The sequence below is a fragment of the Dipodomys ordii genome, unplaced genomic scaffold (assembly GCF_000151885.1).
Source record: "Dipodomys ordii isolate 6190 unplaced genomic scaffold, Dord_2.0 Scaffold16, whole genome shotgun sequence".
In the NCBI taxonomy this organism is placed as follows: Eukaryota; Metazoa; Chordata; class Mammalia; order Rodentia; family Heteromyidae; genus Dipodomys; species Dipodomys ordii.
In genome coordinates, this window is record NW_012267232.1 from 1,415,931 (window position 1) to 1,443,679 (window position 27,749).

The following is a 27,749-nucleotide window of genomic DNA, read 5'->3' on the forward strand; positions in this document are numbered from 1 at the left end:
TATGCTCGTGTGTGTGTGTGTGTGTGTGTGTGTGTGTGTGTGTGTGTGTGTGTATGTGTGTATGTGTGTGTGTGGTGATGGTGGTGGTAGGGATTTGAACTCAGAGCATCATAGTTTCTAGGCACGTGCTCTACCTCTTGAGCCAGGCCTCTGGCTGTTTTCTGTTTTAGTTGCTTTTTTTTAAGATAGAATCCTGTGTTTTCTTCCCTAGGCCTGATCCTTTTATGTATAGCTCCCAAGTAGCTGGGATTCGTGTTGTATGCCAGTATGTCCAGCTTGTTTGTTGAAATGGTGTCTCACTAACCTTGTGGCCCAGGATGGCCTCAAATCACAAGCCTTCAGATCTCTGCCTCCAAAGGAGCTGGTATCACAGATGTAAGCTACTACGCCCAGTCTTATGATGAATCACTCTCACAATGCCTTCTCCCAGGGAAATTTTGTTCTAAATGGAAATCAAAAGAACAAAGCACCAAAAATCGACAACAGTGTTAGAAGTATCCACAGAACAGTATTTCTCCAAGCGACATCCACAGTCTTAAGTTAGTGGGTGCTGTTATAGAAAATACTGCAGACTGGGTAGTTTACAAATACAAATAGAAACGTATTAGTCATGGTTCTGATGTTTGGAGAGTACAGGCCACAGCAAGTTGAGATCAAGTGAGAGTTGTTATTTCTGCTTCCAAAATGATGGGTCTTTTAGAGACCTTTGGGTGTGAGGTCACATGAAACATGGTGAAATTGGAAGGGAAAAGGGTATGCCCTCCTTCTCAAGCCCCTATAAAAGTATGCTAATCCCACTCCCAGAGACTCTCAAGATGCCACCAGCTCTTAAAGGCCATGCTTCACAATGCTATCAAGTTGAGTTTATTTCCCACATCTATTTGGACCTAAAAGCTGTCACCCAAACCTCCACAGCCATCACAACTGCCTCTGGGCGGGTCACACCTCAGGTCATATATTCTCTGCTCTGAGTTCAAAGAAATCTCTCTGTGGTGAACCAGCACTGAACCTGTCTCCAGCATCACCTGTGACATCCCAGAAGACATTTTAGACAATAGATTAAGAAAAGCAAGCAGCAGAAGAGTATTGGAGAAAGGTAAGTAAAGAATTCCCCTAGCTACGGGGACTCCAAAAAATGTCATCTTTGTGGGCACTCAAGTGCTCTACTCAAAGAACCTATTTATAATGCCCTTCCTTGGACTATCAGCCCCGCACTGGCTAAAGCAGTGCAATAAAGTTGACTGAGTTCCAGTCCCCATCCACTGGCCAAACATCCTTAGTTAATGAGGAGCCTACAGCACTGTACATAGAGACCCTACCTCGCCCCACACAAATCTGTGACACTTTTGCTTCCTCATCACCAAATACATAGAATTAGGGGAGTCTGCGCGAGTGAAACTCTAACCCCTGCCCAACTGCAGTGGCTTTATCAGAGCAGCTTATGACTCAAGCATGAAGGACAACTAGGCTTACAGGGGACATGTGAGCATGAGCAGCTCTAGACCTGCACCTGAAGTAGCCAAGATGGCTGGTGCACAGTGAAAAGCTCTCCACCATCACCCTGCCCCCATCACTTGTGACTCTGCTTTGCCTTGGGCATTTGTTCTTCAAAACAACTTGCACAACTCTTTCTGGTATCTTTGGGACAGCAGTTACACATAAGGCTCGTGGGATGCTGTGCACTTCATATGCCATACTTCCCTGCCCTCAGTAAGCTTTATTGGCTTACTGGGTGGGCCATACACACCCACAGGACCATCTTCCTTCATGTCTGACACATTTGGCTTTCTCCAGCTGGGATCTTCTGCATGGCCCCTACCTTAGTGGTAGAGAAGGGCTTGTCCCATAAACTACAGTGATGAGAAGGGGTCACCAGTAAAAGGAAATAAGGTCGTTGGCTTATGGAATTCATCCTGAAACACACCACTGTGATGCCTGCTGATTACAGTCTAGTTGCAATCTGCAACTCTCTCTCTCTCTGTCCCTCCTACCTACAGGCTTAATTGGTCCTTCTGTTATTGTTATTATTTATTCTGGGAGGTTTTCCTTTTACTAGAACATCTGGCACTGTAATTTCACACCCTGGGGTTTCCTGGAAACACAACTTGCACTTGGGGAGGAGCTGGAACCTTCACTACTGGAACTAGCCTGGGCCTGCAATGTGCGGAGCTGTCATCTCTGCCCACATCACATGATTTCCCTTGTTCCCTTTGCAAAACATCACTGCAATCAATCCCACTGTTTTTCAATGAGAGGTGCTGGCTCCAAGCCCAGAGCTGCATGGGCCCAGTCCTGCCAGGCATGGAGGTGGTGCAGGCCAGATAGACAAAGCCCTCACCACACCTCTCTGTGGCTCCCACCCTGCCACCCTGCCTGGCTCCCTGGATGAGGTCAGAGTGCAGAAATCAGGGAACAGGCTAAATGTGCACTAGTATTAACCCGGCTAAACCCTGAGTCTGTGTCCTGGCCACACTGATATAACAAAATGGAAACACCTCATCTCTCAAACTTCTACAGGCAACCTGTGAGTTTGGAAAGACCCCAATTAAGTGAAGACCATTCACTGAAGACTGAAATGGCCCCTCTTCCCTCTCCTCCTCTTATGGTTTCTATTGTGTCTGAACCAGCTGTTTGCAAACACTTTCTTCATCATTTTATTGACTGGTTCTTTGTCCCTTGAGACTACAACTTCAAGGCCACTTCCTCCAAGAAACCACCCTTTTCTGACTACTCATGTGATGTTGCCACCCAAGGTCTTCCTTGCTCTATTTTAGTTATTTGCATGGCACAAATCTATTCCTGGTGGGTGGGTTTGCTTTCTTGGGTTTTTAACCTGTCTTGTTCACTTGGCTTAAGTACCTGACACACAGTAGTGAAAACATACTGCTCTCACTCCTTCCCTAATTGTGGGGAAGTTACTTAAACTTTCTGCACCTCAACTTCTTACCTTAAATACAGAAATCATCATTAATGTTTCATTCCTGGGATTGTTGAGAGGAATTGAAAAGATAACCCATGCACAGTCTTTGGTGAAGGTCTGGCAAATACATAGTGAGTGGTCAATAGCTATTAGTCATTATCCACCTGCTAGGCCTTCCCATGGGTCATTTCATGAAGCTCATTGGTTTTCCAGCTTCCTGGGTCCTAGAAAGATGGAATGTATCCCAGTGTGGGAAGGATGGGCAGGGAGGGGACCTCAGGGAGATACATCAAAGGCAGAAATGCACAGAAAAGTAGATAGAAATAGGCTAGACCAGTCATACTGCCTTTGGAAGTACTCCCTCCAAAACAGACCTTTCCTCCCCTGCCTTCTCCTCCTGTCCCTGCTGATACCACACTCTGAGTCTTACTCTACACTTACACTAAGCACAGATGGCAAAGATCAAAGTGATGTTGTCCAGACACAACAGCTTATGGCTCCAACACAGACAAGCAACTGTTCCCTCTTCACTGTGTCACCTAACAGCACTGAAGACAAAGAAGTGGCATTGTTTAATCTCAGATACAGAAAAAAGAGGAAAGGCAGCCTGCGACTACATTTGCTACCACTGCCCTGTGTGGGCTCAAGCCTAAAACACTGCCCAGATGGCATACCATCAGTACTTCCTAAGAGATGGCTTATCTAGCTATTCAAAGAGAATGGCCAAAGATTCTCAGTTATACTCTACCTCTACCCACAGCCTACCCCTCCGTGGGGGTACTATAAGTGCTATGCCTTCAGACCAGCCAACTGCCTTTTGAACTCCCCAGAGATGGCGCAGATGCTTTAGAACTCTGGGTCTACAGCTATCACCTGGTGCTTCAGAGAAGAGGCATGCCTCCTTCCCACGGCCCCGGAGGCTGAGTGCCCACCCTTTATTCCAGTCAAGGCAGGCACTGTGTGCAGTAATGGTGTTGTTTCTCTGGGTGAATCTCATATTTCCATCAAGTTCTGATTCTTGCTCTAATCATATCGTAGTCCTACCCATGCCCAGCTGAGCAAACACCTATCTACCCACCAGCAGGGGAGATGAGAGGGCTACTGATAGCAGAAACATCTTGACAACTCAGCCCCTCGCCACCACCACAGGATTTCCAGGCTTGTCCCAAAGCTCCCCCTCTATGTTGAAGGCTCTCCATTTCTGGCAGAGAAAACAAAGAGGTTCTTGTCAGCTCTTGTTTGGTTTCCCCACAAGCCAACCCTGAGACAGGACTTTAGGGAACTTGTGTCTGGAAGTGACCAGAGAGGTCAATGACTATGTTAGTCAGTTCCTGGCTTCAAAGGTCTCAGCCCATGGTCCCTTCTCCCTGTTGCGTTGGGCCTGCAACGAAGCCAAACATCACGGTAGGAGGAGCCCGTGGCAGAGGAGATTGTTTACCTCATGGCAGCCAGGAAGTAAAGAAGAGAGGATTTCTTTGGAAACTTTTCCACAGATACACCCAGAAGTTTTTTTTTTTTTTTTTTATACTTTGCTTATGTGGTGCTGAGGAATCGAACCCAGGGCCTCAGGCATGCAAGGCAATCGCTCTACCACTGAGCCATCTTGCCAGCCCCAGAAGTTTGTTATACCAGTCTCCTAGGTGTTTCTCAGTCCGGTCAAGTTGACATTCAAGACTGACCATCACAATGACTGAACTGGTACTGTAATTTGTATCTTCATTGTCCCTCCAAAGTCCATGTCTGGCAGTATCATTGGGAAGTTATGGAAAGTTAAGAGGTAAGACCTAATTGGAGGTCTTCAGGTCATTGAAGGCACACCCCCAGATGACATTTTGTTTGTTTTGTTTTGTTTTATCAGTTGTAGGGCTTGAACTCTGGGCCTGGGCACTGTCCCTCAGCTCTTCAGCTCAAGGCTAGTGCTCTACCACTTGAGCCACAGCACCACTTCTGGTTTTCTGGTGGCTTATTGGAGATAAGAGTCTCACAGACTTTCCTGCCCGGGCTGGCTTTGAATCACAATCCTCAGAGCTCAGCCTCCTGGGTAGCTAGGATGACAGGCGTGAGCCACCGGCACCCGGCCATCCAGAGGACATTTTGATCCCTCAGTCCACCTGCTCTCTCTATCACTCTTTTTTGCTTCCTATGAGATAAATGGCTTTATCCAACACATACTCCTACCGTGATGTGCTATCCCACCATAGCCCCAAAACTAGGTCAATCAATCATAGACTAATAGCCTCTAAAATCAGGGTTCAAACTAACCCTTTTCTCTCTTTAAGTTGATTGTCTCAAACATTTTGTTATAGTGAAGGAAAGTTATCTACGGCAATAAAGAAAGGAGGTAAGTTAATGAAGGTGCATAAATGAGAACGTTGTTGCTGCAGATGAATAGGGCTGTCCACTGCACACCTTAGAGTTGATCACTAAGGGGTACAGAAATAAAACTGCAATATTTACCCAACTCCTATTCCATATTGACTAAGAATTACTCTTGGGCTTATCTGACCAGCTCTTCAAGTCTATCTGAGGAACAGTTGCCAGAGAATATTCCCAGGAAGAAAACCAGGATGCCACTGAACTGTCTGGAATTCCCTGCTGGTGATATTCAGAGTGAACACAAGAGATCTGAGCTGCCACCCTCTCCCCGGCAAACTTCTATTACATCAGAGGTATGTCCCATTAAAAGAGGCTTTCTAGAACATCTATTTCAGATTTCCTTCACTTCATAGAAATCTTTTTAACAGTCCTAAAATTGGCATGGTTACACAAAGCAGCCAGTGATTTCTATGAAAAAAAAGTTTCTGGACATAAAGCAAAGTCTTCCGCGCTAGTGAGAATCCTGAGTGGAGTCACTGGACACCAGGAGGAAGTCAAGCCTTCCTAGTTTTCCATGGAGAACAAACAGGAAGAGAGATAGAATAGTTAGCTCTGAAGTGCTTTGAAGTTCAGATTAAAAACCCAATAGGGAGACATACACCATTTCCTTAAATACTTGGGAGAGAGTGAGCTCAGTGCTGGGATAATGAGAAAAATGAATTTCTCTTCCCAGGGGCCTCTCTACCCACCCACCCAAACAGGCCTACTTTCAAAAACTCTGGGCTTACTTGGCACAACACTATTGTGTTGGTGAAAATTTTTCTTGGAATCCAGCCATGGAAAAATTCACCCACCTACCATTTCATCTATAGAGCTCCCACCCCTCCAGGGTCTTTGGATAATATCCTGCCAACAAAGAGGAATTTTCCATAGGCACTGTTACTTCTGCTCCATTCTCTTAAATGGTAGGTGATGCTGTACAGAAGGACACCCCTCAGTCCCGAGATGCTGCCTATGGTAGGGCCAACTCTTAACTACATGGGAACAGGTTAAGGCTTCCTCTACAACTATAGCTTTTGAATAAAAATTACTAACAATCAATTCCCCTAAGTGATAGTGACAGAGTCACAAAGTAGACAAAGTAGGAAGACAAGAGTTCTGTAATCTGGTTGACTCGCTTAGTAACTAATTTTGTGTCTTTAATGAATCATTTGCTCTATCTAGACCTGTAAATTGATGAGTCCATTAGAAATAGCAAATAGAATTATCTCTTATAACATTTCCCTGTACCCAGGTAAGAACTGTGGCAACTAAACCTGTGCCTTAGCCCCTAGGAGAATGCTGTGAACTCAGCTTTCAGTAGACGAATAAATATGTGGCTGCAATAAGCACGTCAGTTGCTCCTGACTCCTTCCTAAGCCTATGACAGACATTGCCAACCGATTGTGATAGGCTTTCATTCTAAAAGCAGACACAGGACCAAAACTTTTTCTCAGCATAACTTCCTAGACAGGCACAGATAAATAAGAGCCTACCTACTAGAGTTCACATGCAACATGCTATCTACCCACCACATCTGGCCAATCTCTAGAAATTTTCCCACCCTCAATTTTTCCACTGAAGTCATATTAGTTGTTACTCCAAAACAACAAATATAAACATGGCTGGGTATTTTTATCTCACTTGTCTGCAAAGCATCTGAGTTTTTGTTTTCCTTACGAGGGCAGGAAAGACATTTGATTGGTACAAATCAAGCTGCTTGGGTTCCTTGAAGGTAAACCTACATTTTTAGACTTCTGTGGTAGTCAGCCAATTTCTCATCCTAACCAGGTAAAATAAAACTAATTCCAGAATATATCCCATGCTAGCAGTTAGCCACCTCTGGTGAGTACTAATTCAGGAAGGGTCCAATGTTTGGGACCTCGTTTATGTGAGCACAACATTGACCCAACAAGTTTAGACATGTGAAATATCAAAGATATCAATGCAAAGGAAAAAGAAGCCACTGAGAAGTAATAGATAGAGAAGGGAATATTCAATACACCAACCTTTAACGTTTAGGGTCCTTGTTGATGGAGCTATGGAAGCACAAGTCCATGATCCTTTTGGGTAATCCTGAAAGACTTTGTCTGGAGGCACAAATATGAAAGCAACCTCATCAAAAGAATTTGTGAAGTTGCCAGTCTTCATGTTTAAACACAGAGCTGCTGGTCATCTTGGGGACTGTTGCACACACACACTTTTCTGGATAGTGACACTGCAGAAGGGCCGAGGCCATGATCCTTCTCCTCTGTTGCCATCAGTGTCACACCCTGACCCGTGATGCCCCCTATGTCTTTGCTGGTTGCCACATACTGAGTTGGCTGCTTTTCCATATAATGGGAACAAACAAAAGTAGGTCATGTCCCTACTACAGGTGCAAATCTCTGAGATAGGGATGCTCTGTCTGGCCAAAAAGTAAGTTTTTAACATGTTCACTGTCTTTGAGGCTTGAATCTAAGGAAATATGTCTTCCAGAAATCTGTAAGCCTGAAAAAAAGAAATAGATGAGGCTTGAATTCTTTGTAAATGCCTTTTGTGGGGAGGGGGGTAGGGAAAAATACTTTATTTGCCCCAATTGTTGTTGGATAATCTTAGCTGTTACTTATGCTGGCTGCAATTTAAATCCCCAGGTCAGCGAATTATTAAATTAGTAAATTTAAGCAAGAGCCTAGGGACTAAGACTCAAAGTAGTTGTTGCAAAAGGAAGGGCAGGGAAGTGGGGTGGGGTCCTCTGTGAGCTTCCCCAGGCCTGGAACACCATCCTGCTAGGAAGAGAGACCCAAAGCAATTTGTGGTATCCCATCAGCTTAACATACCATCAAACGTTTTTGACCAACATAAGATTTCCCCTGAAAGGAAACATATGAGATAAAATGCTAACTTGACCGACATGTTTAAATAAAGCTAACTTTTAACTGAAGAAAATTCTTACTTAGCACCATTTAGACCACAAATTTGCTCCAATCTGTGGCAGACAGAACTTCCTGCCCACTGAAGAGTTTGTTTCCCTCTGCCTTATACAATTACTTAGGGGAAGTGTTGGTCCCAGGCACTAATCCATTACCCCAAAAATCATAGAACTTGCCATAAACACAGGAACTCTCTGATTAATATTTACTCCATTCAAGAATTGCTCCTCTTATAAAAGGGGACCCAGTTAGGGATGTAAGTGGACTAGATATAATTTAAAGGCAGACATTGCTTTTCTGTGTATATTTGCTCTTCCTCTACTTGCTGGCTGAGTAATGGTGGCAGCAAAGGTTAGAAGCCACATACTAAAGAGTCCAGTTGACTTGAATACTTGAATGGTTACTTGAAGTAGTCTTACCCATTTTCATTCAAGCAGAAGTAATGCTATGTGAAGAAGAGACACAATTGTTTGTATGAGTTCCCTGAGGTTTTTCATTAAGAATCTAGGTTGCTCTAACCAACCCACAGCCCTTTACTGGAAGAGCATAAGCCCAGTCACGATTCTCATAGTAAAGGATAGCTCACCTTTGTGCCTACATCCCAATATCTGAGCAGTCCCAGCCTATAAGATCATTTCCATATTCACCTTGACCAGTATTTGCTTTTGCTTCTAGAAGCATATTTCATCTGTAACTCGTCCTCAAAAGAAAATGGATCTGCCTACCGTGAAATTGGGAGTTTCATTAAGTTTGGTTTTGCATACATAGCTTCTTTTCCTAATGCTGTCAATTTACCAAACACCTTTGGCTTCCTCCTTATTATGCATCCTATGGTTCCTAGACATTAGACATGCGGTTCTGGACTAATATGTGTATCTCAGTTCCTTCAGGCTACACAGACGAACGTCTGATACATTCTGAATGGCCTCATGTGCTGCCACCAATATTGCACATATGACCAAAAAGTATAGCCTTAAAACAAGCTAGTTTGGGCTCTTCACTACCTTTTCCCCCCATTTCCTAATAAAAACCCTGTGTGGATTCTCAACCCTAGCTTTGAGATAATAGTTCCGTACGAAGTTCTCAAGAGACAGAAGTCCCATCAGAGATGTCCTGCTGTGAGAAAGTACCTTTCTTCCTAAGCACTTGTATCTAGAAGCTGCCTCCAAGTTCTGCTGGGCAGGAGGGCTTTAATTATCCCTCGAGGACAGCGATATGCTGGAGCCCACTTACACATCTGAATGTGTACCTCTTTTCCCAACTTTATGTTCAGCCATAGCATATTGGTAGTTTGAAATTGGCCATGGTTAAAGTATTTACACCATGGAAATAGGCATGCACTCTAAATCAAGACTTTTTTATGTACTGGAAAATGGATTGTTAAGCACTGAGCAGGACATTGCTTTGAAAGGGAGACAAATAGGAAGCAGTGATCGGGTTCTGGTTGGCTGTCTTGATGAGGTAGGGCACCAGTCTCCAAGGTGAGGCCAAGCCCTATTAGGCATACTCGGTGACTACTGTAGGACAATGTTCTGGATTTAATAGAAAAGAAGACCATGAAGTGAGGTAAGCCAAGCCCAGGGAGAAAAAATGGTACATGTTTTCTTTCATATGCAGAAGCTAGATCAAAAGTATATTGGGCCATGATAAATTAAACAGGTCTTTAGACATTCACACACAGTAAGACCTCAGGAGGATAGTCTTTGGGGAGGAACACAAAGGTCCAATGCCCATGCACCTCTGATCATAGAAAATAATATTTATTGAAATGAACTCCAGGAAATGGAAACAAAGTTTATTTTTCTTTTTTGTTTTCTCTTCTTTTTGTCTTTTTTGTTTTTGTCTTTGAGAGGATAAATGGAGGGCACAGAAGTGGAGGGACAGAGTGTGAACAGATGCAGCAGTGTGCTCACCAGATACTGTGTTGAAAATGAACTATACAACTTGTGGGTAGGAATGGAAGAAAACACTGGGGGAAAGAGAGGGAAAGGGTGACATTGTCATCCCCCCCAATTGACTCTTTGACTGACTTATGTAACTGTAATATCACCTTTATAATAATGATAAAGATTAAAACTTGAATCCTTGTAGACAAAACATTAAAAGAAGACACATACTCATTGCCTGATTTCTGCAACTGCAACCTCTCTGTGTATCACCTTTATAATAACAATCTTTAAAAAGACCATGGCAAATAATTGACATATAATGTTGAACTGCTGAAGAAAAATAAGCTTCAGGAGGTGTCACATTAGTTGCATGGCTCAGTAATCAGATTCTAATGCTTGTTTTGCCACTGACCTGTATTATCTTTCAAGTCTACTGGGGTAAAAGGAAAAAAAGAAAATGACTAAATTAATTCTCAACCTGTTGAGCATGGTGGTAGGCACTGCACCTAGGTTCTTACAGTTGACTTTCCACATTAGACCTGTCTAAATTATCAGTATTCCCATTTGAAATGAGAATAATAAGGCCAAAGAAAATCAAGAGAGTATTGCTTAAGGTCACATAGTGGTAAGGAGTCTGGAGACAAATGTAGATATATCTTATTCCAATGTCTACACCTGGCCAACAAACCCCTTTCTATTTATCTGTAAACTGCAATAAAAGAATCAACTGTCCACCACTGGGCACTGGTGGCTCATGCTTGTAATTCTAGCTACTTAGGAAACTGAAATTGGAGGACAGAGGTTTAAAGCCAGCACAGACAAAAAGTCTATGAGACTTATAGCTTCAATTAACCAGCAAAAACCTGAAAACAGAGGTGTGGTTCATGTGGTAGAGTACCAACCTTGAATGGAAAAGCTCAGAGACAGTTTCCAGGTTCAAGCCCCAATACTAGCACATTAAAAAGAAAGAAAGAAAGAAGAAAGAAAAGACAGAAAGAAAGAGAAAATCAATGATCCCTAACTCAAAAGAGAATTATATAACAAATTTGTTTTTCTAAATAACAGCCTTATAATAAGAGATAAAATTGCATACCATAAAGATCACATTACCCTTTTAGTGGTGACTGACACTTGCAAATCTCAACTCCCTGAGAAGTAGGAAGAGCTCAACTGGAGGCCAGCCTGAGGTAAAAGTTAGATCTTACCTAAAAACTAAAAACACAATGGGCTGATTACATGACTCAAATGATAGAGCACTTGCTGAGATCATCAGTGTTATCACAAAAAATAAAATGAAGGAAACAAGGAAGGAAGGGAGGGAGGGAGGGAAGAAGGGGGAAGGGAGGGAGGGAGGGAGAGAAGTTGTTAAAAGGAAACAAATTATCCTTTTAAATCATACAAGTTGATGGTGTCCAGACCAAATCTGCAGTTGGAAATTGAGCAAACTACCAAATAAGAACGCCACCCTTGGAGCTTCTCTAGCCTTTTTATGTGAGAGCTATCCATAAAAGAATCTTCTTGTCATCCAAGTTACCAGATCTGGGTTTCAGAAAGTTCTTGGTCTTGTGATAGAAAGAATTCAAGAATGCATAAAGAAGAGACTTAAGCTGCAGCAGTTTTACGAATGTCAAGCAATTCTCTAGGCAGGAGAGTTGGCAGAATTAAAGGAGCTCAAGCTTTTATTGGGGTCTGTGGACATGGTCAGTACAGGAAAACTGGGTTAATGTGTCATTACCTTCCAGAGACTGGGTTACAACTCATCAACTCTTTCTAGAGGCTAGGCAGGTGTGGGAGTTCCTACCCCTGGATGGTCAGACGGCGATGTCATTTTCCACAGATTGTAACCTGTGGTCAGCAAGACCCTGCTGTATGTCTGAGTTGTTCCATTCACATTAGCAGTTTTGTATGATTGCTTATCAACATCCAAACCATGGTTGTCAGCCATCAGGTTTCCTGATTCCCATATCACTCTGACATTCCTCTCCTGGCAGTAGGTCACAGAGCTTCATGGAACAAATCTGCTCTCTACCCACAGGAAAGGAACAAAGGCAGAGATGCCTTGATAGTCAATGGCCATTATGTCATATACGCTTCTGTCCAACCACACTTTGCCACTGACCATTCTCCATAGAACCTAAGCATAAAAACAGATTTCTCCTTGGGTCTTCAAGTTTTCATTTCTGAAGACTCTAATGTCATATACACCTTTGATTAAATAATGCTTTATACTTCTATATCTGTTTACTAAAGTAGGGTGTTCATCATGAACTATACAACAAGGAAAATATAGTATTTTCTCTCCCATCTAGGAGCTGGTAGTACATCTACAGAGTTGTATGAGTGTCACCACTAATTCCAGAATGTTTTTATTATCCAAAAAAGAAACTAGGCCAGGCGCCAGTGACTCACACCATAATCCTAGCTACTTCAGAGGCTGAGTTCTGAGGATCACAGTTCAAAGCCAGCCTGGGCAGGAAAATCCATGAGACTCTTATCTCCAATTAACCACCAGAAAACAGGAAGTGACACTGTGGCTCAAGTGGTAGAGCAGTCGCCTTGAACTGAAGAGCTCAGGGACAGCACCTAGGCCCAGAGTTCAAGCCCCACAACCAACAAAAAAAGAAAGCAAGAAAAGAAGCCAGTACTTATAACCAGTCACCTCCTGGTCCCTTCTCCCCACCCCTGGCCACCCCTCATCTGTCTTCATGGAACTGCCTCTTTTGGACACTCCCTGTAAGGGGAGTTATAGCATATGTGGACTTTTGTGTCTGACTTCCTTCACTTAATATTGACAAATCTCTTTTAAAGTTCATGGAGTCTTCAGATGAAATCCACTAAGTTGAATGGCAAACACATGCAGTTTTATTTTAATACTAATGTGCAATAGAAACAAGGCAATGAATGCAGGTAGAATGTATTTCTAAATGCAAGTTTACACTTACTATGTACCTTTTATATACCAGACACAAAGCAGATTACATTCTTGCCTTCATAGATTTTACATTATAGTGAAGAGAAACAGACAAAAAATAATGTATGACAAAGGTGTATTCAAATGTTTTAGTGGCTATGGATGAGAAAGCCCACTTTAGGAATCACAGATGCTAGAAGAGGCCTTCTGACTGGCCTTGGAATTTGTCTGTCTTTGTCTCTCTGTCTCTGTCTCTCTCAAGCACTCTCTCTTGCTCACTCTCCCTCTCCTTCTCCTCACTCTCTCCCTCTCCTCTTCCCTCCCTCTCTCTTGCTTTCCATGCCTAACAGCAGAAGCTCCTAAACCACCATGCCTCCAAAGGTGAGCAGGTCTCTTTCCCACCATGGCATAGACCTGTGGGTAACAGTCGCATTCCTTCTGTGATAGATTCACCTTCCCCCATAGGATTTCCTGTCTAAAATCCTGAGCTGAACAGAGAGAATGTTCTTCTTTTCTCCCAAATCTCATCTCTCAGCTCCATGGCCCCAGTCTAGGGCAGAAATGCCCTCCTCCATCTTGTACACACCTCTGTCCTGACCCTACAACTGCATCAATGTGGATAAGCCTTTAAGATTGACCTGCAGAGTTTCTGGCCAAACAGTTCAAGGCATATCATAACATTGGCCTTGATTTAAAGCTTCCTAGAGCCTCCACATCCTAAGATTTCACAAATAAATTCTTTTCTACTTCAGCTCCCTACTGCTGCTGAACTTTGTTTTCACCCAGCATTGATTCTTCAAGCTAGAAACATTCCAAAGTTTCCTCACAGCCAACTTCACCATCTTCAAAACCAGTAAAGTGTTATGATGCCTCAAAATATGTACACCTTTGAGTGGAGATGTTACTTACAGAAATCCTAATTTTTTTCTACCAAAGGTTAGATATAATTAATCATGATCTGTTAATAGTTCTTTCTTATTATAGAAATAGTATGTGTGAAATATTATGAGTTAATTAAAATTTTTAAAGTCTAAATAAGAAGTAGACATATAGATTATTAATAAGAACCTTTATGATCTTTATCCATGAGTTCCATCAATAATTTTTGTTTTAGATTTTTTTCTTACCTGAATTTATTTCTCTCTCTCTGTCTCTCTGTCTCTGTCTGTCTCTCTCTCTCTCTCTCTCCTTTTCTCTCTCCCTCTCTCTCTCTCTCTCCCTCTCTTCTCCTGTGCTTGTATTGGGGTTGAGCTCAGGGTCTCAGGCTCTCACTGAATGTTTTTCCCAACATTTTTGGTGAGCCAGAACTTGAGCCAGAACTCGACTTCTGACTTTTTGCTTGTTTATTGGAGATAAGCGTCTCATGTACTTTCCTGTTTGGGCTGGCTTTGAACTATGATCTATAAATCTCAACATCCTGAGTAGCTAGGATTATAGGTGTGAGCCATTGGCTCATGGCATGAATTTTCTAGACTTTAATTAAAAGGCATTGCTTATTGATGAAAAGAATAACAATATGTTACTTTTTAAAAAGACTAGATGTGAGTAGAATAAAAACATAAAATAGATATGAGAAAAGATAAAATCACCCCGAAAGTCTGAGGTCTATAAGGCCTCCCAGTGGCGCTTCCCCTACCCCTGGCCCCTCACATGTTGTAGGCTGGACCTGGTGGCTCACTTCTACTGCACAGAATACAGAAAAAGCCATGGACGTCACTTGCAAGATCAGCTATGTGGTAGAATTGACACAGCATCCCTGAAATGCTGTCTATGGAAAGCCTACTTATGAGGGCTAGGAAGGTGGCTCAGTGGTAGAGCGCTTGCCTTGCATGCATGAGGCTCTGGGTTTGATTCCTCAGCACCACATAAACAGGTGAAAAAAAGCTGGAAGTGGCGCTGTGGCTCAAGTGGTAGAATGCTAGCCTTGAGCTGAAGAGCTGAGGGACAGCGCCCAGGCCCAGAGTTCAGGCCCCACGACGGGACCCCCCCACAAAAAATAATAGCCTACTATGGTATGGGTCTTTGGTTAGTTTCTGGGAACTCAGAGCTTATGAGTCAATGTTCCTGGATTTTATGAAAGAATATTCCCAACATTTCCTGATACGAAAAGTTTCCCTATGCTAAAACTGTTCATACAAACAATATGGTATCAAGGAATCTGGCCTTCTTTCTGGAAGTCTGGAGTTTGGGGTACGTGCTAGACACAGGAAGCCTGCATGACTAGCCCATTATAGAGACTCTGGGAACCAGTCTTCAGTGCATCTGACTCATACCATATTCACTCAGGCTCCAACTCCTGGATAGGGAATTAAGTCACCCTGGTGTGGCTACATGGAAGAGTACTCAGGCATTGCTCTGGAACCAGTTTTCTCTGGATTTCACCTCATTCATTTTTTTCTATTTGCTGATGTTGCTTTATCTCTCCACGGTTGTAAACTACAAGCACAAACATTACCATACACTGAGACTGAGTCCTAGATAATCATCCAACATGTGGTATGTCAGGGGAGGGGGGGATTCATGTGTATTTTAAATTCTAAATAATTAGACTTTCATAGAGACTATTACTAAAATCTTTATGATTTTATTCCTGATTCTATCAAATAAATTTTTAGGTTTTTTATTTCTTTCTTACTTGGATTTCTTTCTTTTTCTGTGTGTGTGCGTGTGTGTGTGTGTTTGTTTGTGTGTGTGTGTGTGTGTGTGTGTGTGTGTGTGTGTACATACTCCAGTACTAGGGTTGAACTCAGGGTCTCATGCTCTCAATTTAGCTTTTTTGCAACCCAGAATGAGAGCTAGAGTTTCTTTTGGGATCATATGTCTCTGTGTTTCAGGTAGTCAAAGAAGTTAGGAGAGAAAAATATTTTCCAGGGCCTTTTGGTCATGCAAATATAAAAAGTGGGTAGCTCATGCCTGTAATCCCAGCTACTCAGGAAGCAGAGATCTGAGAATCATGGCTTGAAAGCCAGCCTGGGCAGGAAAGTCCGTGAGACTCTTTACCTCCAAGTCACCACCAAAAAGCTAGACGTGGAGCTGTGGCTCAAGTGGTAAAACACTAGCCTTGAGCATAAAAACTCAGGGAAGGGACTGGGAAGGTGGCTCAGTGGTAGAGTGCTTGCCTTGCATGCATGAGGCCCTGGATTTGATTCCCACATAAGCCAAAAAAAAGCCGGAAGTGGCGCTGTGGCTCAAGTGGTAGAGCACTAGCCTTGAGCTGAAATGCTGAGGAACAGTGCCCAGGCCCAGAGTTCAGGCCCCACGACTGGACCCCCCCCCAAAAAAAAAAACTCAGGGAAGCTCCCAGACCCTGGATTCAAGATCCAGGACTGGAACACACACACACACACACACACACACACACACACACACACAGGCTAAGATTGGGTTCTAAAATGGGCAAGTTTCAGATGTTTGGCTCAGTCACTCTGCATAATAATGTAAATGCTATTATGCTCAGTGTGAGTAGAATTAATTTCTACAAATTATGCTTCTTTTTAGGAAAGCTGCTTTACTTCCTTCAACATCTTAAAAAGGATTGATAGAAAGGGCTTTGTGGAGGGGAATCAAGTTTAAGGATTCTCTTAGAAGGAGGTGACGTATGTCCTTGCAGAAATGGCAGTGAGCTAGAGAAATAGGAAGGAAAGTCAAGCGAGGGCACAGCAGGTGAGGCCAATACAAATTTTCTGGGAGCAAACATATTTAGTATCCAATTTTAAGTTGTCATTTTTTTAGGTTTGAGATTTCCATATATTATACCCAAGCACTTAGGAAAGTTGAATTTTAAGTATCACAGCTCAGTCCTATCTGTGTTTGGGGGATTAAGGGGTCCAATGGTCTATGTTTCTGCAAAGTTCCATGAGGAGAGAGAGATTAGCCTGAAGAACTTGGCTTTCTGAGACAAGAGGTGGCATGCAAAGGAAGGAAACACCAGGCTAAGGCAGACAGTGAGAACGGGAGACAGAAATCTTCTAGTAGTAAGAACATTTTCTAATCATACCAGGTAGGGGCTAGAACCATTGGATATGAATATTAAAAGCAACTGGCCTTTTGCAGCTGGAGGAATCAAAAAACACCAAGTTGTACACACTCCTTTTCGTATGACAAAACTGCAGTCCAGCTGAGCATACTGTATACAGCTTATTCCATTCACTTAGCAGCATAGTGCATCATTAAAAATTCTTCTCTAGTGCAATTTTTTTAACTGGCAGCTAAGTATTTTGTAATGTGGAAAAATTGTCACTTGTTTTACCCATTTCCTAGTATTGGTCATGTAAATTATTTCAAAATTCCCATCAATATTCTAAACAATGTTTCAATGAACATTTTGTAGCTAAATCTCTCTCCAACACTATAAGGTATCTTCAGAATACATTGCAAGGAGTGGAATTGCTAGATTAAAGGATGTGCACATTTTATGGGTACTTAATTCATTGTCCAAATTGTCTTTCAGAAAAGTTGGACCAATTCAAACTCTTGCCAATAGAAGCTTGTCTTCTTTGCCCCCTAATTGAGCCAAGACTTGTTCCTGCTTTTACCATTTTGACATGACACACACGGGTATTCTTATACTTGCATGCGTGCACTCTAAAAGAGATGTTTTGTCTCGTTCTTGTGTGTAGACAATGTATATATAGCCCATGATGGTTATTCTAGGCAACTAGACAAATGAAGAGAAGAAGATGAGTGAATACAGACAAGAATCCAATATATAACCTATAAAATTAAGGAGAGTGAAGGAAGTGGGTTGGGGAGGGATGGGTGAGAATGTTGAAAGGGGTGACATTGATCAAGATATACTGTATTCATAAACTGCTAGTCCCTTGTACCCCTATTTAAAGATAATAATGTTTTGAAAAGAACAAAACTAATAATAAAAAGAAAAAAACTAATGTAGCAGACAAGCAGGGAGTCACATTGCAGATGGTATCTTCTGACCCACCACTCACCACAGTGGTGATCACAAATGTAGGTTATATGGAGTATAGTAGGTAATTTCTTTGCCTTTGATACTTGCAGTATTTTTTAAGTTTTTCCTTTGCCAAAAAACAAAAATGCTAAAATTGTATAAAATGTGAGCTATAGAGAACCAAAAAAGAAAACATATCTCTAGCCAGGGAAGTAATTGCTAATGTTGACAAGTAGAGAGAGATTGTTTTTAAAACCAGGCTTTTGTAATGAAAAACCAGAGTGGAAAATCTTCTATTTTTATCTCCTTGTCTCATCTGAGATTGTGTCCTCTGCTCTTTGCAAGGTTCAGTCACTGTTAGAGCTTCCCTAATAAGCAATTCCAGAAAGAAAAAAGAGAAGTTCTAGGTAAGAAATAGTGTCCAAACTGCCGTACTTTGTCATTTCCTTAATTACTAATGATCCTTGTTCTTTGTGCAGGAAATGTGGGCCACATTCCAATGTAAAAGGTCATTTTCTTGAGAACCTTCCAAGAACAAATCAATTCTGTAACAATTTATAGAATGGCTACTAAGTGACTTTTTAGATTAAAGAAGATGGAGACAAAATAAAACAATAAGGAATTGTTACCCAGAGAGAGTCCAACATAGACACACACACACACACACACACACACACACACACACACACACACACCAGCATTTCCTGTTCCAATACAGAAGCGGACCAGATATGTGAGAAATCACGTGAGCAAAAGCAGAGGAGAACTCTAAGGCAACTGAGAACCAAGACAGACTCAAAGAGATGGCCTTTGACCCCACCTTGGGGAGGGAGAAAGGTTGCAGGATAGTGAATGAGTCAGCTTCCCACCACTATAACAAAATGTCTGAGATAATCGACTTCGCAAGAGAAAGGTTTGTTTGGGTTCACAGTTTTAAAGGTTCTAGCCCAAGATTAGACAAGCTCACTCCATTTACTGAAAATTCCCTGTACAAACACCCTAATGTAGATAGTTACATTTACTTACTCAGGATTTATATACCTGAGCTAATGTCTTAACGTGCCATGCTATGTATTATGGAAAAGAGAGAAATATATCAACTAAATGGGTCGAGATTTCAATGCTTCAATTATTATGATGGCTTCACCCTGGCATAAACACATTCTCAAAGCACAATGTGCATTCACATACGTAGAATTTAATTTCAAAAAATTGTCTTGACCCAATTATAGTGGCAGCTCTGAAAAGCACTCAGAGGCCTTGAGGCAGGAAGATCATGAGTTGGAGGCCAGTCTGGGCTAATAGCAAAACCCTATTTCAAAAATAAAGAAAAGAAAAAGTAAAAGGAGGAAAGGAGGACAGGGTTTTCTTGAGAACTCCAGCTTTGTTTAGCCAACTTCTTGCCAGTGATCCTATTGTTATCATTGCTCTAATAGAGTTAGACCAGGCCTAGTGGATATCTCAGCTCCATCTTTTTGATTGTGCCTTCCCACTGGTATCTCCTGCAGCCCTTGAAGCATTTTTTTTCCTCGCGTTTATTGAGTTAAAACTGGATCTAAAACCTTGCCCCTGGACACACAGCACAAGGACGAATCCCAGTGCCATCCCCTTTGGAAGATGGAGCTGCAGCTCCTCCATCTGTCTGGAACCACAGGAGGTAGGGACTGCCTCATGAACAGACAGGGAGCAGGTGTCAGTGCACAAAATAAAAGCTACGAACCTTACTTTCCATCTGCGTTGACATGCAAATTAGGCATAACTCCAGAATTTCCCATCATGTTTCCCTCTTGCACACCACCTAGTGTGGGGACCCCAATTTGCAAGCCACCATTGCAGACTGGAGGGGTATTAGAAACAAAAGTCAGTGGTGGTCCATTTTCAAGAAAAAAAATCTTACACCCTGAGTAGAAAGTTATTAGGAGCTTGCTTAAGCAATGACTTAATAGCTTGTAGATGAGGCAGTGGCAACGTCCCTGCCCTTAGAAGTTCCCTAAGCAAACAGGGTAGGCAAATAGGACATTAGAAGGGGGTTGATAAATAAAAACTGTGTATGGACAGGAAGCATGTACCCAAGAAAACAAAGATAGAGACAACACAAGATGACAGCCCACTACTAAAATTCTACAAAGTCCCAGAGATACCTATACTAAAATTACCCAATGGGAAGTAATGAAACTTAGACAACCACTGGAAAATATTGTATACCACAGAGCACTCAGCTAGTGAGGAATCAGTGGAAGGGACCAGTGCACTAAGAGGAAAAAATGCCTGCTGTAAGTGCTTTGAGAGTGTCTGACCAATAGACACCAGATCTTGAAAGACTGCTATCAACCATTAAAGTCTCTTTTTTGCTGTACTTCATGTCTCTGAGTCCATTCTTGGATCTTGGACAAGTGAATGTGTTTCTCACCGGGTGAATAAGTAGGCTCCAACCTGCATTTTAGGGTGTTCTATCACAGATAGGCCAGAGATAATATATTGAATGAAGTTCATTTTAGTCTGGAAACAAGAGACATTGTTGAGAAGTTGAATTTTGGGATGCAAACTTGCGTGTACAGTATCTTATCATAAGATAGTAAACCTCTCTATGGACATTTGGGTAAGGGAAAGAGAGAGAGAAAGAGAGAGATCCTAATAGATGTCAGAATACTATCAATGTTTGACCCAGGAATATTTATCTCCTTTTTGTGTATATCTTACCATTTACCATTTTACTCTTTTCAAGTGAGCAAATAGGACTTTTCTTTTTTTTTTTTACAAGAATAAGATCATTACCACTGAAGTCTACAGTAAAGGTTTTCTATTGCCCAGCTACTTTCTTCTCCACTTTAGTCAACAGCACCAATAAACAAACCAGGCTGAAACTAAAGTGAACCTGATGTTCTGAATAAGAACTACTTTGAATGTGTTTCAGAATAATACAAGCAAGGCAAGGGAGCTCTATCTGCTCGACACGCACATTCTGGACCATGTTACCTTGGCACAGTTCACTCTGAATTACATGACGCCCTGGCCCTTGTTCTCACTCAGATCTCCATTCAGCATCCTCTCTCCTTACACTGTTTGGAACTACTTTACTCTTGAAACACAAGATAATTTTCTGTAGTGTGTGTATTTTTCTTTCCTTGCTGGCAAACTACACATACAAAAGCATAAATACCTTTGATTTGCTGAGCACCAATGGCTCATGCCTGTGATCGTAACAACTCAGGAGGCTGAGATCTGAGGATCAAGATTCAAAGCCAGCCAGAGCAAGAAAGTCCATGAGACTTTTATCTCCAATGAATCAGCTGGAAGTGGAGCTGTGACTCAAACTCAAGGATAGTGCCTAGGCCCTGAGTTCAAGCCATACAAAAAATAAATCCCTTTGATTTTTCTATCACATGCAATCTTTTCTTAAAAAATTAGATCCAGTTTTCTTTCCAAAGAAAATTGTGCATAAGTACAGGTAGTCATCACCTTTTAATTGCTTTTTAGACCTATTTTCAAGAGAGATGATACAAATCTTCCCCAAAGTAGTATAATGTCCTGGGGAAGCCATCCCATTCTGACTGGCAAGCTCACTGAGGGACACTGGAAGGAAGGGCTGAGCACAATAGTTAGGAGGCAGAGCCGGCCACGGGCAATCTGTATACACCTTTTCCTTGTCTTTGCTAATTTTTTTTTGTCAGTCATGGGGCCTGAACTCTGGGCCTGGGCGCTGTCTCCCAGCTCTTCAGCTCAAGATTAACACTCTACCATTTGAGCCACAGCACCACTTCTGGCTTTTTCTGCTTATATGGTACTAAGGAATCAAACCCAGGGCCTCATGCATGCAAGGCAAGCACTGTACCACTGAGCCACCTTCCCAGCTCTTGTCTTTGCTAGTTTAAAAATTACTTAGTGAGTTGTCAAAATAGATCTATGCTATTGCTATGGTATTTTTCTTAAAAACACAGTTCTAATCTCCTGTCACTGCATATATTGCCCGGAGGAAGGGTTACAGTTTGGATATGGTTGTCTTCAATGGGTTCATGTGCCAGAAACATGGTGCCAATGTGGTGAGGTAAGGGGCTACAGGGCCTTTAAGACATGAGGCCTTGTGAGGAGTTGTTATGTTATTGATAACTCTGTTCTTCAAGGAAAGTGACGCAGTTCTCATGGGACCTATCTCTCCATGTGACCTCTCCCTTACACAGTCTCTCCCCTCCCGCCCCCCCACCCCCACACACACACTCCAGATTACAATCCACGGTGATCTGACCCAGGCAAAGGAACTTTCACCAGAGACTACATCAATGAGGTTACCTAATCTTGTCTTTTCAGCTTTTAAAACCATAAACTAAAGATGACCCTTTTATTTATAAAATATTTGGCCTCACATACTTCTTATGGCAACAGAAAATGGACTGATATGAAAGGAAGCAATATGGTTTCTTTCTATATTCCTGCCAAGAATGAATATCCTGTGTTTAACCATAAGGGTACATAAGACTAGCCCAGAACCCATTCTACAAAAAAGCCAGCCAGTACTCTCAAATCATAAAAGACAAAGGAAAGAAATTGTTCTGAGCTAAAGGACATGAAGAAAATGTGACAATTGAATGTAATATGAGATCCTGGATTTATTACTCAGCTAGGGAAGGGGACATTCATGGGGTAATCAGAGACATTTGAATGATGTAATTTGAAATGAAATTTTAACTTCATTCTATAAAATTAAACTGCAGAGTGTTTCATTTCAGTGTTAATATTCTATTGATCCATGCATTAGTTTCTAAGCGGTTGGTATTTGAAGAAGCTGAATGAAGTGTATAGGAATGCCTTTGTATGGCTTTCTTTTTACAACTACTTGAAACCTAAAATCATGAAAAACTGCAAAAAAAAGTGAATAATTCCAGTGCCTATTTAATGAGAGAGAACAGCTTCCCTTCTTATCCCCTTCCTCTCTTTGTTCCCTGTCTTCTCACAGTTATTTTCTGGTCTTCCAAGCAGGAGTCTGAGACCTAGAATCACCTGGACACTCTTGCCATCAAAAGGAATAAGTGCTGAGCCCTGTTGCTTCTGGGACCTGGGGGGGGGGGGCGGATGATCCAATAAGCCATCTGAGATGAAGTACTAGCAGTTAATGAAGGCTCTCTGCACCCACCTTCTGAAATAACTTTGCCTTCCAGGCAAAGGTAAGAACTTCCTAGGAAGCTCTCACGTTCTATAGAACTAAAGGAGATATTTGAACAAGCGGAGAATTCAAGCAATACAAAAGACTGCAAACCTCAGGATTTTAAAGTACAGCCTCGGGCAACAAGTCCTACACAGTGCCTACAAAGCAGAATCCACCAGAGAGCTTTTAACTCTTCTGACTACCCTAAGTGTTCTTTTTCTTCTCAGCATCCTGACTCAGAGGCACCTGGGTAGGCTCAGGAATCTAATTTTTAAAATCTTCCTAAAGATTCTAATGCAGAGAGTGGAGGTTGCCATTCGGATCAACGGTGCATTCTGAATTCCTCAAGACTAAGAGAAAGCAAGCAGGAAGAAATTCTGTAAGAGCAGTCACAGCAAATGGGTTCCCTGATCTGGCTTTGGGCACCACATAAGAGACAGACCGAGGAGACACACACACCAAGGCTGGATACATTATCCCAAAGACTCACCAAGTCCTGGGGATCAAGAGAAAGGAGGGCATCCTGGGCCTATGTTATAGATGCTAAAACTGAGAAATTAGCGAATTTGGGTAACTTTTTCAAAGTCTAACTTTTGGGGTTTTTTTCTTTGATCTTCCCAAGTAACTCTTCTAAGAATAAACCAAAAAGAAGATGAGTTTGAGGGGTTAATTTTTCTACCCTTTACAAGCTATGGGAAACAAGATAGGAGAGCTGCTCCCAGCCTCTTCTCAAGAACCCACAACCAGTCCCAGTGGATCCAATGGGCCTTCTCTTTTCAAAATTCTCCCATAGGTCAGTAGGTGCCAGTCTTATACACATGATCTCCCTCTCAGGAAGCCTGGATTGGCTTATCCAGAATTCTTTTATCATACTTAAATTTGGGGACAGCACAGGGAAAGGCTGTGGGTTCTGCAGTTCCCCAATCTTCCAGCTGATTTTCCCTCCTGTGGACCTAGTCTTTACTCTAGCAGGGGAGAGGGGGGAAGTATTCCTTTTCCCAGTGGAAAGATGCCAGCCCCCACCACACACACAAGCCCTGCTCTCCTACCTCATCTCTTCCCATGTATCAGGGAAGCCCTGGGTGGCCCCATCTTGCTGTTCTTTGACCAGCCCAGCACAATGTCAGGCACAAGGCTTGGCAGACAATGGGGCTCTTCTTCCCTTTGTGGTATGGTGGATGCTCTACATCTTGTTTCCCACTGGGGCTTCAGTCTCTATCAAGACCACAGCCCACATCCCAACTCACGAATGAATAAGTGAATGAGCTTTGGCATCAGACAGGCTTGTGATCCAATCAGCTCCTCTACTTCCTATGTAAGTCACTTCCCTTTGCCAACTATAAATTTTCCTCCTTCTGATTTAGATTCTAGGAAACCCCTGATTCTAATTTATGGCCATCTCTCCCAACTCAGCCCTATGGCATGCCTTCAAATGGCCTCTCTCCCTCAAGTTTTCATTTGGAATCATAAGCACTCTTGTTAAATACCTCAGCTCCTCCAAGAGCAGCAAGGAGCACAATAAATCAACTTAACTTCTAGACTCTAGTTCCTCATCTAAAAAAAATGATGATAAGGAAAGCTCCTGCCTCGCCTCACAGGATCCCGGGAAAGACAAACCACACCAGCCTGAAGAATACATACAAACCAGTCAGGGAGTTAGGAAACTGAGTCATGAGGGTATTAGAATAAAGGAGGAACAGAAAACAAACTTAGCAGACCAACCGTTTTAATGGAAAGTTGAAGAGGGATGGCCTGGTGACCTAAGGAGAGTCAGGAGACTCGAGGCATTCTGGGGGCAGGGGTAGAGGGACTTAAATAGGGGGCAGAGTCACAGGCAGAGTTCTGTGAGCTTATGGTGCAGGTCTTGCTCCAGAACCCTATTGTATGAGCAAGTCCCTTGCCCCATCTGCTTCAAAGAACTCAAGCACCTTTGCAGGGTGGGGAGGGGAGCTTTCATCTTTAGAAAGATTCTAGGGTAGAGAGCTTGGGGAAGGTGGGAGGGGGCGTGGTCAGAGGGTGATGTTATGGGAGTGATAATGAGTTATGATTCTCAGCAGGGAGCAGTGCGCTTGATGCTGAATCCCTTCCCACCTCCTTCGCCTCTTTTCATGCCTAGATCAAGGCCCTGGTGACCTCTAATCTTATTTCACAGAGAAGTATTTTTTATTGTTTGCTTTCATCCGGAACAGCCCCATTAAGGTATGAGAAGGTAGACACTTCAATTCACCCACTGAGCCGATAAATACGCACATGGTAGGGGAAGAGAAATCTGCACGTGAGTATAGGATTTTCCATGATGGAGTTCCCCATCTAATCAGGCCACAAAAGCAATCCCCATTCCTGTTTCCAGGATCCCCCACCCTGTTTTCGATCCTAGTTGACCATTCTGACATGTGGGCACAAGGCCCAGAATTCCTTCCCCTATAGGTCATAAGGGGTAGATCCTCCATAAAGAGCACTGCCCTAGAACTTCCCAGAACTGAGCTTTCCATTCTTTGTGAAATGCTCTGACTTGGCCGAAGTACTGGGAAGGCATTCTACCTAGAAGCAAACTGGGGGGCAGTGCTGACAGGTGTGGTGGAGTGGTGGAGACAGAGCGCCATGTTTAGCCATGAACCTCAGTGTCGTTTGGGACTAGGGAAGATTCCCCTGGGTTCTTTTTCTCATAAACCTACATTAATTCCTCCCTGTCCACGTTTGTGCTGACGTGGACACAGCAGCCCAGACATCCCCCATGACCACCATGAGCCTTTTCATCACACCCAGTGTCAGGAAAAGCCTGAATAAACAGGTGAATCAAGGTTCCCAGTGACAGGAAAAACATTATAGGTTTTTGTTTCTAACTCATTAAGGTGTGTTTTGGTGGGGAAGAGGACACATTTTTCCCTTCATCAGAATGGAGATAGTCTTTTCCTTTGTGATATGACTGATATGACCCTCTGATTTTTATAATGCCACAAGTACAAACCAGGGGCTATTCATGACTGGGGCCAGTAAGGTCCCAGAAAACACTAGGCTGACAGCTAGCCGTGGTTTTCCTCCATATAACCAGGACCTTATGGGCTTCACATACTCTTCCTATTTAAAAAATTATCTTCATCATATCAGCTGACTGGGGCTTCACAGATGTGTGGGGTCACTTCTGGGTGACATTAAATTGTCACAACATGGAAAATCAGCCAAACTCCATGCTAGCAGTAGGTCAGGAGGGACAGGGGAGACCATCTAGGGATACACTTGACTTGACAAATATCTCTCAGGAAATTGGGGCTAGAGCAACAATGGGTCCTGATGACATCATGAAACTTCACACTGAGCTGGGATGACCTGGAGGGGCATCCGAAACCCAAGCAAGGATTCAAGTCCACCCCTTGTGGTCACCCGGGAGTTCAGTTGCTCAGGCCTTTCAAAACTCACACTGGCCACTAGCCTGGGCTTTCCATTTTACACTGAAATTTTAGGTATTTGGTGTTTATAAAACCATAAGGAGCCTCAATGTTTCCATGGGCCCCATTTCCAAGAGTGGAGAACTTGAGAGCCCAAGAAAGCTTGTCACTTTACCAGGCTCTGAACCCATTTCATGTAAAGAGCATGAAAAGCCATGAGCCCAAGGAGAAACTAGACAGCAATGAAAAGAAGCAGAGGGACAGCATCGAGGACAAGACAGACAACCTGAAAGACAGATGGCTAGCCGCATTGAAAGGAAGGTAAGATGACTCACCCCCAGGATGTCCAAGTGTTGCCAAAGTGAGGAAGGAGCCCCTTGCCACAAGGGCTGTTAGACCCGCCCAGGTGACTGATAAAAGTCAGATGGTCCTTTAAGGAAGGGACAGACAGGTAAAGCTTTCTGGGGCAATTGATTGTTGGAGCCATAGAGTTTATCTGCCATGTATCTATCTCACCTTTTCAAAACTCCACATGTCCATGGACAAATATTTTAGCTTAGAAAAAAAAAGTAAAAAGAAGAAGGAGGAGGAGAAGGAGGAGAAGGAGGAGGAAGAGGAGGAGGAGCAGGAGCAGGAGGAGGAAGAAGAGGAGGAGGAGGAGGAAAAGGAAAAGAAACAAAGGCTTGTCTAAAAAAATAACAATGATCAAAAGAAAAGTAGAAACAATTCAAGTATCCATCATTAGATATTGGGATAAAAACAATGTGGTATATCTATACAATGGAATATTAATCAGCTATAAAAAAGGAATGAGGTATTGACACATGCTACAACATGTATAAACCTCCAAAAATATATACGTGCAAAACGCCGTGCATACAAAGCCATACTGAATCTCCAGAACAAGTGAAACCTTAGAGATAGAATTGAGATTGTAGTTGCCAGGAGCTAGAGGAAGCTTTAGGAGACTAAAATATGACTGCTTAATCGGTGTAGGATTTCTGTTTGGGGTGATGAAAATGTTTTCAAACTAGATAGAAACGATGGTTGCAAAACACTGTGATCGCATACATGCTACTGAATTATAAACTTAATAGAGGGCACTGGTGACTCACATCTGCAATCCTACTGAGGTGGGGGAGTGGGCTGAGATCTGAGAATTATGGTTCTAAGCTAACACCAGAAGACAAACTCAAGATAATCTTATCTTCAATTACCCGACTAAAGGCTGAAACTAGAGACAGATGTGGCTCAAGTAGTAGAATACCTTATTCAGGCAGAACAAGAGTATCAGGTCCAAAGTTCAAGCCCCAGTACCAGCATGCATGTG